This window comes from Anabrus simplex, chromosome X (assembly GCF_040414725.1).
Source record: "Anabrus simplex isolate iqAnaSimp1 chromosome X, ASM4041472v1, whole genome shotgun sequence".
Lineage (NCBI taxonomy): Eukaryota > Metazoa > Arthropoda > Insecta > Orthoptera > Tettigoniidae > Anabrus > Anabrus simplex.
In genome coordinates, this window is record NC_090279.1 from 205,197,018 (window position 1) to 205,214,253 (window position 17,236).

General features: G+C 37.1%; 1 protein-coding gene across 1 annotated transcript in view; it reads right to left on the bottom strand.

Annotated features, from left to right (window-relative positions):
• The window catches only part of mbo (Nuclear pore complex protein Nup88), a 533,759-nt gene that overhangs the window by 333,399 nt on the left and 183,124 nt on the right, over window positions 1–17,236 (bottom strand). The gene's annotated exons all lie outside the window — the stretch shown is intronic.

A 17,236-nucleotide genomic window follows, 5' to 3' on the forward strand; every position in this document is an offset into this window, starting at 1 on the left:
GGGCTGCCGACAGTGGGGTTCGAACCACGTATCTCCCGAATACTGGATACTGGCCGCACTTAAGCGACTGCAGCTATCGAGCTCTGTGATTATTGATTTAAGAGGAAGTACAAATAGGCAAACATACTCAATTAACACTGATCAGACGGAAAAAGGAAGGGATCCGACACTTCGAAAAATGAAGGTATCGGTCAAAGAAAGATAAGGGCCACGCAGGGCATAAAAATGAAAGACTCCCTAGGATTCGCAATCTAATACACTCAGGGTTGGAAAAGAACAAGAGTTGACCAAGGGAGGTCGGATAGGATAGATGAAAGAGAGGAGCCTGGCTCAAGTAAGTTGTAGCAATTCCAGGACTCAGCTAAGGTCCCCGTGGTCGCCAAGTTAAGAGCCCCTGCGGCCCTTTTTAGCCGCTTCTTACGCCAGGCAGGCGATGAACCGTGGATGTTATTCTACTATCCGCACCCACAGGGGCCATCACAATGTTGGCCGGCAAGGTAGGAGAGATGGTGGTACTGCATATCATTTCTAATCACCAGATTGCGTACCTAAAGCCTGGATTCTATTTCAAACCTCTCCGAATTGCTCATATGGAGTGAGGGCTTATGACGCTGTTGATGGTGATTCGTTTAGGCAGTTCTATGTAGCTTTCTCAAGAGTACGCACATCCTGAGACGCCAAAGTCCAACTCTGAACTACAACTGCACTCAATATGCTTCGTAACGAAACACTAAAATACCTGTTTTGATTCCATTCGAAAGTCATACAGAATCTGGAAAGTTTAACTTTTATTCATACGATGTACTAATAGTCCAGTTAGAATTTCCAATTACTTTATATGTAGTAATTTCGAAAACAGACTTAGTACTAGTTCGTGTATATAATTCTTGTACTGATTAACATTTGGCAATTTACATATATTTAGAGAATATTGTAAAATATACGACGAAGCAACGGTTCGACCGCGATTTGAAGACTGCTGAAGTGCCAAATTAGACAGCGGAGTCAATTTCTTTGTACAGCAGAGTTTTAAATTTAAGTCTTAAAAGGGTTGGGTGAGTGATACAATCTAAGTTTCATCCCTTGCCAATACACAGTTGTAAGACGATATATCTGACAGGAGATAAGATGGCAAAGACTGCAGCAGAGCGGTGGGAAAACAAAAGAACAACGAGATGCGAGCGGAGCCAGCGATAAGAGTATGGAGCAGGGAGCGAACGACTCGTTAAGAAAAAGTAATTATGCGTTATGTAAATATATTAGAGATAGGAGCTGCAGGAGGAGGGAGGTAGAGCTATCACAATTAGTAACAAGTACAGTTGCTTAGCAACGACATCGAGTAGAATGGATGACCTACTGGTAAAGAAGGATGGCGGCAACCCAAGGCGGAGGTTTCAACGCCTGTGGGCAGTAATGTGATCTCTCTATGATGATGATGACATGCATGTAAACTAACGACATTTGTTAGGACAAAATGGGATGGTGAGATTCTGAACAAAGTTTAAAAATCGAGAGGTAAAATCTAGTCACAAATCACTTTTAATTAATTACATATTATTAACACAAATGTATAAGTCTAATTTTATTCACTCTTAATTTAGACTTTCAACATACACTTTGATTCGCATTCCTACTTGGTACTTTTGAACAATTGTGAAAATAACGTATACATTCAAAAATGTATGAACGAAAATGCAGTTTTTAAAACTGAGAAGTTAAATTTTAGCACAGTTTCTTTTATGTACTCAAAAACATTAAGTTAATATAGAAGAAAAACTTTTGTCCACTTTTAATATGATTTGCATCAAAACTTACACTGACTCCATGGGAATGTTTCTTTTATTCACAACCAGTCTATGCTTGTCACTAGATTCAGAAAGCCATAGTATTGTACATAAATAATTATGTGAAAAAATCATCTTAGTCATTTACAAAGCTTTGAGATTATCTACTTTTAGACATGGGAGAAAATGCTTTCAACAAACAAATTACTAACTCAATAGGCCTAGTTTATACTGAATTTCACTGTACGTGAGTTGCTATATGCAAGAGAACAGAATTCGCCACCAGCGACCGAATTGCATAAGAACAAAAACCTAAAGTAAGGGTAACTGATTTCTTTGTTAGCATTGTCAACGCTGTGGTACTTGCGAAGGAGATTTTGACCATTGTGAAAAAATCTATATATCCACCGAAAGTGGTATGTTTAGGCGTCCCCTGAGCTTTTCGGGGGACAGTTGGACAACATGCCCAACAATGGGATAGTTTTGCCTAATCTGGGACGTCTGATCAGTTAAATCGCCCTTTCTATTCCTAAAAATGTTAAGCCATCGGTAAAATGCGTATATTTAGAACAGGGAGAAGTTCTCATTGTGCAAGTAACTTTTCAAATTTCAAGCTTTTCCCCCTGGTTTTCCAGGCTGTAAAACACGATTTTTCTAGAATTTCTTCTTAGTTATACACCATACATCTCTGTGCTAACTGATATTTGTTGAGATTTATTAGAAACTAAAAATAAATAAAATTTTATGCATCCGATGTCTACTCTCCAAGTATTTTACTATTACTAAATAAATAAGAAACATAAACAAAAGAATAATAAATATAACATTTAATTGCGACAAAGAAATATTAATTTAAACGACAAAATACCAGCTATTAATTTCTTACAAAGATCGTTTTAGTTTGTCTGGAATAAGATATTTTTCACAAATTTTAATTGTTCATCAAACGATAACATTCTACGGACTTCGTCTAAATCTGCCTGTAAAAAGATTAGTCTTAAGAAGTGTTGCTTAATCCCAATAAATGATGGACTAGTTTTTCACAAAATTGTCTTTCACACTGCCTAGTATAACAACAGTTTCTGAAAATGTCACTTCACTCTATCTCGAGAGACTTTGTCAAGCCTTCAAATATATTTTTTTCATTTTGACTTAAAAATATGGTTAGTTTCCCTAAACTTTATTCTTTACTGCGTATGGAATAAGATTGGATTCCACGAATTTAATTTCGTTTTAACTGGAAAATCGCTGGTTTTCGCTAACTTCGACATGATTTCTCCAGAGAAAGATTAGTTCCCACAAGTATATTTCCGATTAAAAATGGATTACTTCCCGTAAACAATGCTTTCAATATGCCCGAAATAAGAATAGTTTTGACAACTTTAACTTTATTTATCACAAATTTAAATTTTGTATGAATAGGGATTAAGTTCGTCGAACTTTCCCTGGAATCAATCAATACTGATCTGCATTTAGGACAGTCGCTCAGGTGGCAGATTCCCTATTTGTTGTGTTCCTAGCCATTTCTTAAATTATTTTAAAGAAATTGGATATTTATTGAACATTTGAACATTTTAACAAATCGTTTTTCACTACGCCGGATTACTTAAAGCGTCTTTTTTACTTTGGTTGCAATAAGGTTAGTTTTTACAAAACAGTAGCTACAAAATCAAAAGTAAGTTTGTTCATGATACAAATCTACACACCTCCAATGATCAGTACCAAAATTTGCATAAAGAATCATGCGGCAGTCGGGTGGATCGTAGAGGTAGTCGTATCGTTAGAGATGTAATAAAATAAAATATATCATAATTAATGTCCCGATGTTTAGACAGTAATAGGTTAGAATGCAAACTAATTTACCTGGTAGGAACTGTCGTCTTACCCGCTCTTCTGTAGTGTGCCGACAGTTACATAAGTTTTAGGGATCCTAATAGGCAAATCTCATAGCAGAACTGTTTTCCGGGTGGAGTATACTTCTTATTTGCTTTAGTATGTTTGCAATCAAATCTAGTACACAGCCTGAATATCCGGGCTCTGGTCAAAATATGTGATATACGGTTAGAAGGTTTTATGCGATGGCACCATTTTGTATACGAAAGCTCTAAAGGAATTGACTGGACACACGAAAAGCGAGGAACGTAGGTCTGGAATAAGGTAAGTTTTTACAAATTTTCATATCATTCTGTCCTAAGAAGTATTATCCTTCATACATCGCACCTTGGGGAGAAGAGGGCCACAAGTGCAAAAATGATACTTCTGGGATAATTGCAATGTTGAAATATAAAAAATATTAAAAATAAATATTAAATATATAAATATATTAAAAACTGAATTTACTAGACCTTTTTTAAATCTCACATTGCAATTATTTAACAAGTACAGGAGAATCGGGTAATATGGAATAGTCGGTCAATATGGAATACCACAATATCTTGCCTGTAAGGTACTGCTCTCACGTGGAAACTCGTCGAATTACGGTAAATGTTCTCATGATGCTTTGTATTCAGTTTCGACATGCTCGTGAGTGAGGTTAGTGCGTGGAGCAAGAATATTTGTTTTTCATATTTGAAAAGCTTTTGCAGGTAATTCTTATAAAGCTTGTATTAATTACCAACACTGAGTTTAGTCCTGGGAAATCCAATGTTACATATTGTACAAGAGTGGCTTATATTGCTACACCAGTGTAACTTCCTTGTTGTGCAAAGTTTAGGGCATGACGAATCCTTTAATTCAAACATGGTGTGTCGGGATATATGGAATACTGTTTTAGTTTCAATGTAAAATGACGTTTAAAATTAATTAAAATTAATTGCATTAATCCTGGTATATTATAACATTTAACTACCTATAGATCTCAGTTTCTGCATCTGTGACTTTTGTCACTGAATGAACAAGTGACTGTAAAAAGAAAACTCTGAATAATTAGTGTATACAGATTATCATTTAAGTTAATTGCCAATTATATTCTTTCGATTTTTTAAAATTTCTGTACGTCCATCTGTAAGAACGTTCCTTAAATATAACTGAAAGAATGTATTGAAGCTGTATTTTAATTTACATATTATTTACCCTACTATTCCATATTAGCCGACTATTCCGTATTACCCACCAAGTGCAACTTTTTGAAAGAAATAATTTTGACGTGAAGACATTAACAATTTACAGTTTAAAAATATAGAGAATCTTGGCTAATTATTTGAATTTTTAAACCATATTTATTTATACTTCATAACTGATTTCAGTAAGAAGTTATACTGCCAAAAGTAAATGGTATTCCATATTATACGACTCTCCTCTATAATTTTGCACTTGTGGCCTTCTTTTTCCCGAGGTGCGACAAATCTTTTCAATTTGTCTAAACAAATATTGTCTATATACAAATACCTAGCTGTGGTATTTTCTTTTTTTATTAGAAGAACTAGTTTTCACAAACTTCCTTCCACATTGGATTGAGATTAGTTTTTACAAATTGTGTTTGTGCTATTTAAAGGAGGATTATACTTTCCACTTTGTCTGCAAAGCGACTTATTAGAATTTGTCGGAAGTAAGGAGGCTCTTCTGTCCCTGTTCTTGGCACGACTGTCCAGTACACGTGTCAGCTGTATACTCTTTGTCTGTATGCTTAATTAGTTTTGTGTGTGTGTGTGTGTGTGTGTGTGTGACGCGCTGTGGCCTCAGATATAATTAAATAAGTACATTAAATATGTAAGCAAACAAATTAATTCTCGCTCCCCATGTGTGACATTAAACGTGTATTTTTGGGCATGATATGGATCACTTCTCTCCTTACTCAAATTACTATCTGCTAGGCTTTGCCTTCTCGTGTCATGGTATTGTAGTAGTAGTAGTTGTAATGTTAGTAATTATGAGCGAGAGGACGTCATAAAGCCTACTGTTAACAGTGTATTTACATTCGCACCGGCTGAGTCTAGTTCCAATTTAACATTCCCAGACAAGATCCTTTCATTCCTGATGTTCGTCGTCTCTCGATCAACCATCGTATGCGCGATGAAGTTGATTAGACGTTTGCCTTCTCTGCGTATGGTTGCACGATCGAAACCCAGAACAGGCGGTTACCAGTTACCAATGTTAATAATTTAAATAATATGTTTCTATTGAGCACATTCTACAATGTAGTTCCACAGATCTATGTACAATACTCTATCTTCTGCATGTTCTTCACATTATTATTATTATTATTATTATTATTATTATTATTATTATTATTATTATTATTATTTACAATTTGCTTTACGTCGCATCGACATAGATTCGTTTTATGGCGACGATGAGATATGAAAATGCTAGGAGCAGGAAGAAAGCGGCCGTGGCATTAATTAAGGTGCAGCCCCAGCATTTTCGTGGTGTGAAAATGGGAAACCACGAAAACCATCTTCAGAGCTACCGACAAAGGGACTAAATCTCTTCTAGACATGCTTCTTCGTACACGATCCATCTACAGTACACTGGGTTTTACCCGTTTCTCTTAGCTTTCCAAGTTAGCGTCACCTGGGGAATTCGGTCATCTGTCATGCTCTTCGTGCGTCCAAACGATTTTAATCGTCTTTCTTCAATCAAGTCCAACAAATTCTTCTCTAACTCCATAATTTCTCTGATTTTAGTGTTCTTTACTTCGTACAACCTTGAATTTTCACCTATTGTCCTCCAAAACTCCACCTCACCGAGCTCGATAGCTGCAGTCACTTAAGTGCGGTCAGTATCCAGTATACAGGAGATAAAGGGTTCGAAACCACTGTCGACAGCCAATCACAGATTTATACCTATTGTAATTGAAAGAATTAATATTAACTCATTCATCGAATGAATTAATAACATAATAAACTCATCATCAGATGACTGAAAGTAAGTACTGGTCTCTTAAACCATTTTATAGTAATTAAAACCTACTTCTGCTGAAGAAATTAGTTAATTTATAACATTAGTATGTCATGCTAAAATAATTTAAAATCTTAATATTTCTATATTGCTCAGATAATACCTATAAATTGATTAATCCTATTTTTTATATTCTCAATCACCCTTAACTTATTTGCCATTATAAACTATTATATTTTTTCATACAATACCCCCACAGCAACTAATAAAATTTCATTAACAACAAATTCTATAATTTGAAAATGATAAATAACCTCTTCTCTATTTTTGATCCCACGCCCGCTTCCTTCCCACTCCCAGGCTTTCCTATCCCTTCGTCGCTATAAGACCTATCTGTGTCACTGCGATGTGAAGCGACTTGTAAAAAACAAAACTTCCACTCAGTGGCTATCAGTTTGCTTGTTGTATGTTAAATGTTCATGTTACGCCGGGCTGAGTGGCTCAGACGGTTGAGGCGCTGGCCTTCTGACCCCAACTTGGCAATTTGCTTTACGTCGCACCGACACAGACTAGTCTTATGGCGACGATGAGATTAGAAAGCCTACGAGTGGGAAGGAAGCAGCCGTGGCCTTAATTAAAGTACAGCCTGGTGTGAAAATGGGAAACCACGGAAAACCGTCTTCAGGCCTGCCGACAGTGCGGTTTGAACCCACTTTCTCCCGGAGGGTTTGATATTTGTTCAGTTCTATGGTATTTGAAGGTGGTCAAATACGTCAGCCTCGCGGCGGTAGATTTACTGGCACGTACTAATAATAATAATAATAATAATAATAATAATAATAATAATAATAATAATAATAATAATAATAATAATGGATTTACGTCCCTTCAGCTACTTTTTCGGTTTTCGGAGACGCCGAGGTGCCGTAAATTAGTCCCGCAGGATTTCTTTTACGTGCCAGTAATCGTGTTTGGCCTTCACTGACGACTTAGCAATCTTGTCCAGTAGGAGACAGGAACTGATTGCATCCGTGAAAAATCCATGAAACTGAGTCAAGAACAGGACTCCATGTCTCATACCAGAGAGACTACTAGGTACATGGAAGGATCTCTTCGGTACGTAAACGGACAACCAATGAAAACCTAATTTGGCAAAATATCTCAAGTGTCTAAATTCAGATACCTGGGAGATGTCATCCAACATTCAGGACTGAATCGTGAGGTAAACAAAGAAAAAATCTGTAAATTACACAGAGCGTACAGACTCACTTGGGAGTGGATATATTTAAAAAAGCAATATCTCGAAATGCAAAATTAAGGCAATACAAGAATGTAATCAAGTCTGAAGCACTGTATGGGGCCGGAACACTGATCACTGATTAAAGATGTAGAAATGCAATAAAGAGAAATCTTAAGAACCTGTCTCTACCGAGGGAAACTAGGTGATATGGAAATTTCATGAATCATGGGATATCAACACTCAAAGAAAATCTTACACACATTTAAGAAAAAAACATTTGAAATGTTAAGGTCTAATTCCGAGAATGAGTAATCAGAGACTGACCAGAAAAGAATCTAAACCTTGCCCTATCAATGAAAAAACAAAAAACTTTTGCTGCTCGAAGTTGGAAAAGATCTTCAGGAAACTGGCATCACAGATGACAGTGTATTAGACAGATCTAAGTTCAGAAAATTAGTCCACAATCACAACTTTGCAGAACATTCAAGCACTACCACCAACAAAACCTAGTCAAGATCGTAAGAAAAGTCACAGCGAGAAGATGAAGAGATTTTGGAAGAAGAAGAAGAAGAAGAAGAAGAAGGCAACGACATCAGCTAAATAAGTTCAATCGCGCTCCATAACGAATAATAATAATAATAATAATAATAATAATAATGAAAAAATGAAATGAAATGTCGTATGGGTTTTGGTGCCGGGATATCCCAGGGCGGGTTCGGCTCGCCAGGTGCAGGTCTTTCTAACTGACGCCCGTAGGCGACCTGAGCGTTGTGATGAGGATGAAATGATGATGAAGACAACACATACACCCAGCCCCCGTGGCATTGGAATTAACCAATTAAGGTTAAAATCCCCGACCCGGTCGGGAATCGAACCCGGGACCCTCTGAACCGAAGGCCAGTACGCTGACCGTTCAGCCAACGAGTCGGACAACAATAATAATAATAATAATAATAATAATAATAATAATAATAATAATAATAATAATAATAATAATAATAATAATAATATGACTTCAATTACCGTGAGCGGACATTTTGATCTGACGCAATTTAGGCTGCCTATGCGTCAATTTCGACGTTCTGTTTTGTTCCGCCAGTTGGGAGACAAGTGGATCTCCACAGCTGAGTTAAATTAATTTTGTCGGCTGAACACCACATGTGTCACCACGGATGTTTTAACATCACACAACATGGAGTCTCCAACGGACCATTTTTCCGACCTTCATGAACATGATTACCGCTGCCAAGTTTGAATGCACACGATCTTGAAATCCAGAGCCCTACGTTCTACAAATGATCCACAGAGTAAGCTCCTTATGAATGCTTAAATAGGCGAAACTCGTGTTTGACCAATTTACTGTCATCGGTACAGAACCACCTTTAAAGACAATATCCCGGTACGCGTACGTGTCTTAAAACCGACAAGAATCCTTGATTTCTATCTGGAATTAAATTACAAGGAATCCTATTTTATCTCGTGTTGCCAACTCAGGACATACCCGCCGTGATCTACATTTGTTAGGCAACTTATTCGCGGTGCGAGTTCAGCGGGTTGCTTACTTCATGCGCGTACAGAGATAAATGGAGCCCCTCGAAGAGTCGCTATCAAAAGTAAAAGACATATTTATGTTTGGTTTTGCATTTTCACTATTATGTTGTCCGGCTCCATGGCTAAATGGTTAGCGTGCTGGCCTTTGGTCACAGGGGTCCCGGGTTCGATTCCCGACAGGGTCGGGAATTTTATCCATCATTGGTTAATTTCGCTGGCACGGGGGCTGGGTGTTTGCGTCGTCTTCATAGGCATTTCATCACGACGCGGAGGTCGCCTAGGGGAGTCACTAAAAGCCATACGCCATTTCACTATTATGTTGTCCTTCAAATCAGGCAGAGAGACGGGCGCAGCAGCACTAACGGCTGAACGGAAATTAATAAAAATAATCTACAGTCGAAACAGTTTATTGCGACATCGCTTTTAACGACATATTGGATATAACGACAATCCCTTATTACGACATCGTATAAAACGACGTGTTTTATCACATTTTCGAAGAAATGTATCCGCTATAACATCCAATATTGATTTTTGTCTGTCTGTTAAATAGTCAAGGCAAGCATCAGTGAAGTAGTCGCAAAAGAAAAGGGAAGTGTTTAAAATTGAAGAAAAGTCCCACGTAATTTGGTGATTAGAAAAGGGGGACACAAACATCAGCATCGCGAAGGAATTGGAGGGGGGATCACACTGAACGATTTCTACAATTTGGAAGGACAGAGAGAAAATACAGCCTCTTTTCGAAGAAAATTATTTAAATATCAAGCGGGCCAGATCATCTAAGTACAAAGATTTTGAAGAATCGTTACTTAGATGGTTTAGCAGCAAAACACAAAAACTGCCGATCAATGGACCTATTCTTCAGGAGAAAACCGGTGAAATTCTTCTCAGTCTCACTCCACAACTCTTCTTTTGTGTATTTGTCTTCTGAGACAGGTATAAATTCAACATCGTCCATGATTCTTGTCCTGAGAATCTTCACAAATACTGCACTGTAATGAGATGCTCAGGAATAAGAACATATTCATTTTTACGGACAGCCAAGCGGCCATTGAGGCACTAGAAGCAGTCCGGATAATATCCAGAAGTGTCTGGTATTGCCATTCACTTCTCCTGAAGCTCTCAAAGTACAACATTGTCAAAATAATGAGTACCAGGGAATGCAGGTATGGAAGGAAATGAAAAGGCAGATAAACTGGCCAGGAAAGGGGCAGAAACATATTCCGTAGGCCCACAACCTGTATGTGGTATTTCCTATGGACAAGCCCGACACTACATAGGAAAATGGGTACAGAAGAAACAAATGGAGAACTGGAAAAATAGCCCAGGATGCAGACTTGCAAAGGAACTGCTCAAGGACCAAACGAGAAGCATACTAAAGAACTGTTGAAACTCAGCAGAGAAAATATAAGATGGGTAGTAGGACTGTTGACAGGACACTGCCATCTGAAAACAAAAAAACAACAAAAAACAAACACCTACACAGAATTGGAGTAATAAGAGACAATTTATGTAGGAAATGCAATAAAACAGAGGAATCAGCAGAACACATACTTTTCGAATGTGAGGCGCTGGGTAGAATCAGACTCTCCACTCTAGGACTATCAGAAGAGAGAGAAAAAAATCCAAGACGACCCAATAAGAACAACCTGCAGTTTTGTGAAGGGAGCAGGTATATCTAGGTGGGAATGAAGGAAAAACATGGTAGCAAAAGGTCTTAGAGGTCGACGCCAACTAGGAATTAATATTTACAGGTCCCATGAAGAAAATAATAAGAAGAAATAGATACTTATTTTCCGTTACTGGATTCTGTTACCATATAAGGGTGAAGCCTAAAACTTACATATATTGGAATTTCAGCACACGCACAAAAAAACCCGGTTTGTGCCATCATTAGCCATAAGAACAGCTGATTGGCAGTCCCTTCGGAGCGGTTATAACCTATTTCGACTGTACTTGAGATTTGTTTGCAGGTGGTCAGGTGATGCAAGGCCAAGGCTGATGAAGTCCATACTAGAATGGAAGTAAACGAATATGTCGCATGGACAATGGGTAAGTCATAGCAACCACTTGTAACTCTAGAGGCTGTGTAGAGCAAGCTACCATGTCTGTGTTGGTGTATCGTAGAAATTACTTCACCTCAGAAAGTTACGGTTTATTTCTCCTTGAATCTCGGAAGTGGTTTTGACTGACAGGACTGTATTTATTTCACGCTGAATTTTCGAAATGACCTTGCTTTAGAGGGCGATGTATTTTAAGTTTTTTCGTAGATGAATCTTGGAAGAGGCCTCAATATAGAAGGTATTATTCATTAATGTTAAATATTTTAGGAATACTTCGCTCCCACATAATAGCGATTAACTCTGCGCAATCTTCGGAACGGCTTAACCTGAGATAACAGAGTTGTAACAGCTAGTGGTTTAACTTCGCATTAATACCTACAGGATTTCGGCAACGCTGAGAAAGGAGGAGACATGACTTCAATTAAGGCAAGCCGCAGCATTCACATGGTCAGAAAATGAGGAAGCTTAGGAAACTACTTTCAGGGCTGCTAACGGTTGTGTGCGAACCCCTCATCTCCCGAATGCAAGGGTGTATAATCATGAAACCTGGTCTCTGTAACTACTATCGGTCTTAAGGGACGCCGGAGTTCCAGAATTTTGCCGTGAAAAGGGGTTCCTTAACTTGTCAGAAACTTTGCTGATATGAGCCTTACTCATTTAAACACACTCAAATGTCAAGTCAAGACTCAATAGCACAAACGCGGCCAACGAAACATTACAACTAGCCGCATAGACTCCGCTTGAGACAAGATTTTTTTAAATACTAGACACGTTTTTGTGTTATATGACCATACCTTATACATTTCTGAAACCTGGAAAAATATTTCGTCATACAAGGACATGTTCTATTTTGTAAAATCTTTGAAAACATCTTCCACCGCTATGGGCCATCATTCATTTTCGAGGATCTGAGAAATGAGTTCCCTTTATATACCCATGATGTATTTCTAAGAAAATGGAAATCGCTTCACTTTGTATAGCTACAGTTATTACTTAAGATTCTGAAAATTGTTTACCGGTATAAGGGTAAGCTTAATTCTTAGAATTTTAGAAATGACGCCACATTTTATGATTTGATTTGAGCAGCGCCTTAGCCTAAACATTAATCCTCAGCCTTGTAAAATTACTTCCCAAATTCTAAATACAAGCTAAAGCCTTACAAAGTAATTTCCAAAATTTAAAAAAAATGTAAGACAGTCTTATATAGTGAAACCATTATTAACATTTTAAAAATTAAACCTTAGCCTTATAAAGTAAGATCATTTCCCAAAATCCTAATTATAAGCCGCTCCCTTCAATCGTTTAATTATAATATTATATTAATAAATACATAGAGATGAAGGAGTATCCCCTTTATACTTTTAGAATGTTGAAAATTGCCTCATGTTTTGGTTACTTTTTAGATTTTCAAATGGCCTAGCGGTGTAAAGGTATGGCTTATTTTTTAAAGGACTGTGACAATCACTTTACTTTATATAAGCGGGTTTCGTTTACAATTTTGGAAATGGTCTCATTTTATGCGATCACGACTTATTTTTAGAATTTTGAAAATGATTTTACTTTATAAAGCTAAGTCTTATTTATTTATTTATTTATTTATTTAATTATTAATTTATTTATTTATTTAGAATATTGGATAGGACCTTACTTCATAACACTGTTTTGTTAGTAGAATTTTAAAAAATAATGTTACTTTATAGGTTATATTTTCTTTTAAAATTTTGAAAATCATTTACTTTATAAGACTACAGATTATTTTCAAAATACAGGAAGTGACCTTACCTTATAAGTAGTGCCCGGATGTTTAGGCAGTAATAAGTTAGAATGCAAATCAACTTACCTGGTGGGAGCTGTCGTCTACCCGCTCTTCAACAGTGTAGCGAGTGCAACATACGATTTAGGGTTCTAATAGACCGGGACCCTAATATTTATGCAAATCTCATAGCAGAACTGTTGTCCGGGTGGAGTATACTTGTTATTTGCTTTAGTATGTTTGCATTCTAACCTATTATAGCCTAAACAACCGGGATCTAATTTTAAGACTCTATGACTTATACTTTAGAATTTTCGAAAAGATTTTACTTTACATGGTTAAGGTTTAGTTTTTAGAATTAAAAAAATGATCTCACTATACAAGAATGTCTTACTTTTTTTTTAGAATTATGGAAGTAATTTTACAAGGCTGAGGATTAATCTTTAGACTAAGGCGCTACTGAAATCATCCGCCGCTCCTCTCAATCTTTTAATTCTATTATTATATTAATAAATATAAGTAATTAAGATATAAAGGATTATCCCCTTAAACAATTAATAAGAAAATATAGTATTTCAGTGATATTTTTATATATTTTTTACCATATCTGGAGTGGTATTCGGCAACACATTTCCATTACTGTACAATCTTCGGAGATAATCTGCATTCTCGACGAGAAACTCCATGTCACACAAACAGCTCATAAAAAGAGTTAACACTAATTATGTTCGTAAATGGCAGTTTGTCATGATACGTGCTAAAGAAACAGGATATGCCTATTACTTTGTCACTTTTAATAATAATAAAAAGAAGTACAAACAAAGTAAATGATGGTTCATCAATTTCTTAATCACCCTGTGTCATCACAGCACAGCAGAAGGGTGTGGTGGTGGTGGTGATGATGGAGGTAGCAGCTAATATCTATACACACACAGAAATGATAATTAATTAATGAGTTAAACAAAAAAAGAAGAGGAGATAATGAAACCTTATAAAACGGACCACGCCCTCCTAGGATCCTGGTGTCAAGTAAAAAACAATGAACAATTAAAAACAGTGATGCAAGACTAATTTGTAGCCATCAAAGAGAGACACTGCGGCTAAGTGAGCTGACAGGTAGCTCCTGTCTGATGGGTACAGTCTCCTCTGACACACGTGGGAGTTCTCGGAGCTTGAGCGAGCTACTTCCAGGAACCCCATAAATTGCTCAACCTTCATTCGAAATAGATCCCTCTCTTTCAAATCTGCTTTGGATTTATCAAATTCCTCCTTGTCTTTTCTGGTTTAGGGACGATGGCCTAGTAAAGCCTCTTAAAAAGAATAATCCTTGTTTCTTCAACCCATTTCTTTCGTTTTCTAAGGGCCATTCGAAAAGAAACGAGCCAGAGGCTATAAAACGAAAACATGTACCGTTATTTCAAAAGTACTGCCCAGCACTGTTGAAGCATTTGTGCCACTGCGAAAGGCGGTGAACGGTCGTCTCGAAAAATTCCTGGGACTGTGTTGCGAATAAGTACTGTTTGACGTCTGTGTTCGAGGAAAATCGTTTGCATGTTAGAGCCTTCTTTAGCACACATTGGATTTTTAGGGTGGCGGCGACCCTGCATGCTTCCAGATGGCGCCAGGTCGGGGCAGTACGGCGGGTGCGGAAGGACGTTCCATCCAAGCGATTCCAAGGTGTCCTTCACTGGTTTTGCTGTGTGAGACGGCGCATTGTTGTGCCACACAACCATTTTGCCATATCTTCTGGCCCATTCCGGTCGTCTGTCGATCAATACGAGATTTAAATTAATCATTTGTTGGCGATAGCGTTGTTTATTAACGGTTTCGCCGGGCTTCAAGAGTTGTCGAAGCTATGTCTCACTTGTTCTAATCGATGGAGCGTGTTACCAACAAACGATGACTTTCCACAGCCTTTTTCTTTTGATTACATAAGATAAGCAATGCGTGCCGCAAATATTCTTTTTTTTCAGGTACAAACGTCGACATGATCACTGAACGAGACAACACAGACGCTAGTGTTTGGCGGACTCAACTTGTGTATGTTGGTAGGTAAATGTCAGACGAACAAACTGATTCATACGCTGCGTACAGTTCGCTGGCGCCATCTCTTCGTGAAACCGGGAAAGACTTATGCATACCATTGGTATAAGGTATGCTGCGGAACAGGACGGGTCCACTAGCAATATATTAATTAAGTTTGCACTCAAATACATTACTAATAAAAAATAAGTTCCATAAAGGATTGAACTACTTTACCACAGCCTTATTCATGACTGCTACCATATCAATTTATCAATAACATTCCCCGTTTAACAGCGAGCAAACACCCGCCTACTCACTGCCTATATGTCAATAAATCTTTAAAATGCAAAGGAGATGAGTATATATTATCACACGAAGAAAAGAAAAAGTATTAGAAAGTCTGAATGCTGCGACTCGCATCTCCACAAATTACCCAATTCTTTTAACAGCACCTTTTGAATAACACAAGATAAAACGAATACAAAAATTTATTACATATCCTACGTATTTTTCTTTCTTATAAATGACATCTCCATTCTAGCTACAGTAGAAAGTCCTCCTCGTGGAACTCGAGTAATAAATCGCCATATTTCTGAGCATCCATCACAGGACACAAGAGAAGAAGAAACTAATTCTTGTTATCTACCATTACCTCCCGAAAAAAAAATATAAAATACAGTAATAATAATATATTAGGGCTTTCACTCACATATTAAGCATTGGAATAGGAACCACAAAGAGAGATATTCAGAAAGGTAATTTAAACTGGAATACGACTTGAATATGTGTGATGGGGCTGTTTGAGGGAAAGAAAGGAAGAGAGAGAGAGAAGAAAATTTTCTGATGAGAAAATGTCAAACTTTATCTCTAGCGGTGCAGTCAGTGTTGTGATCGCCTCTGAAAAGAGTTTCTATCCTAGAAAGTCTCAGAAGCCTTTTTTCGTTCTTTTAGAAAACTTTTTGAAGAATAATTCCACTCGTATATCATTGTAATGGAACACTACTTAAGAACTCGACAAGAGAGAGGAAGGAAGTAGGGGGAGAAGCTATATAATGAAAAACGTATATGTGTGTGGTATATAATGAAAGACGTAAACAAATAGATACTGGATCTGAATGAGAGAAAACTGTGGCTAGAACGTTCATAAACATATGTTCTATAATTTTTTCACGTCCACTAGTCTCGAAAGTCTTAAGTAAGAGCTGTGAATACTGAGGACCGTTCCTGTAAACCCCAACAATTACAAAAATTAAAAGTTTCAGGAAACACATTTTACTGATTATCTTTCAAAATAAAAATTCAATATTAAAGTCAAAATTCACTTATAATAGAGCATTAAGACAAAAGTTGTTACTATAACGCACTTTTCAAAATAATTATTGACATCGGTAGGAAAATAGGGCTGAAATTTGTGGGTTTTCTACAAAACTCAACATCTACAGAAACAAAAATTTGCAAAATTATGTAGAACTAGACACTGGCAATTAGTATAATGGCTTGTTTGAATACTCAGCATCATTATTGTCCTCACTTTGCTATGAGCAACCCTGCAACACTGCAGAATGGAACAGTTTTGCCTTCTCAGAAGATGAAAGGAAATATTTCATAAGTTTCTTAACACTGATATGATTTCATAATTTGATATGCAATGTCTTGTCCATGCTTCTGAAGTCGGCTGTACCAGTTTTCAACACCTCAACAACAATAGGAGCACCAAAACAATTTGTTTGAAGTTTGCAATGAATCCGATTTTTAGATTTCACGTACGTTAAAACCCGCACTTTTGTTACCTGAAGTGTAACTTCTGTTTCAAAATCTGTCTACTTGCTGATTTCAAGTCGTACACTTCCCAGGTCTTCCCGAGAACAAATCATCGCCCGTGATGATTCAGTATTTTGTGATATTGAGAGGGGACTGGTACAGTTTCCACATTTCTCAGTTGTTTCTCAATATTATCAAAAACTTAGTGGTCGCCAAAAGT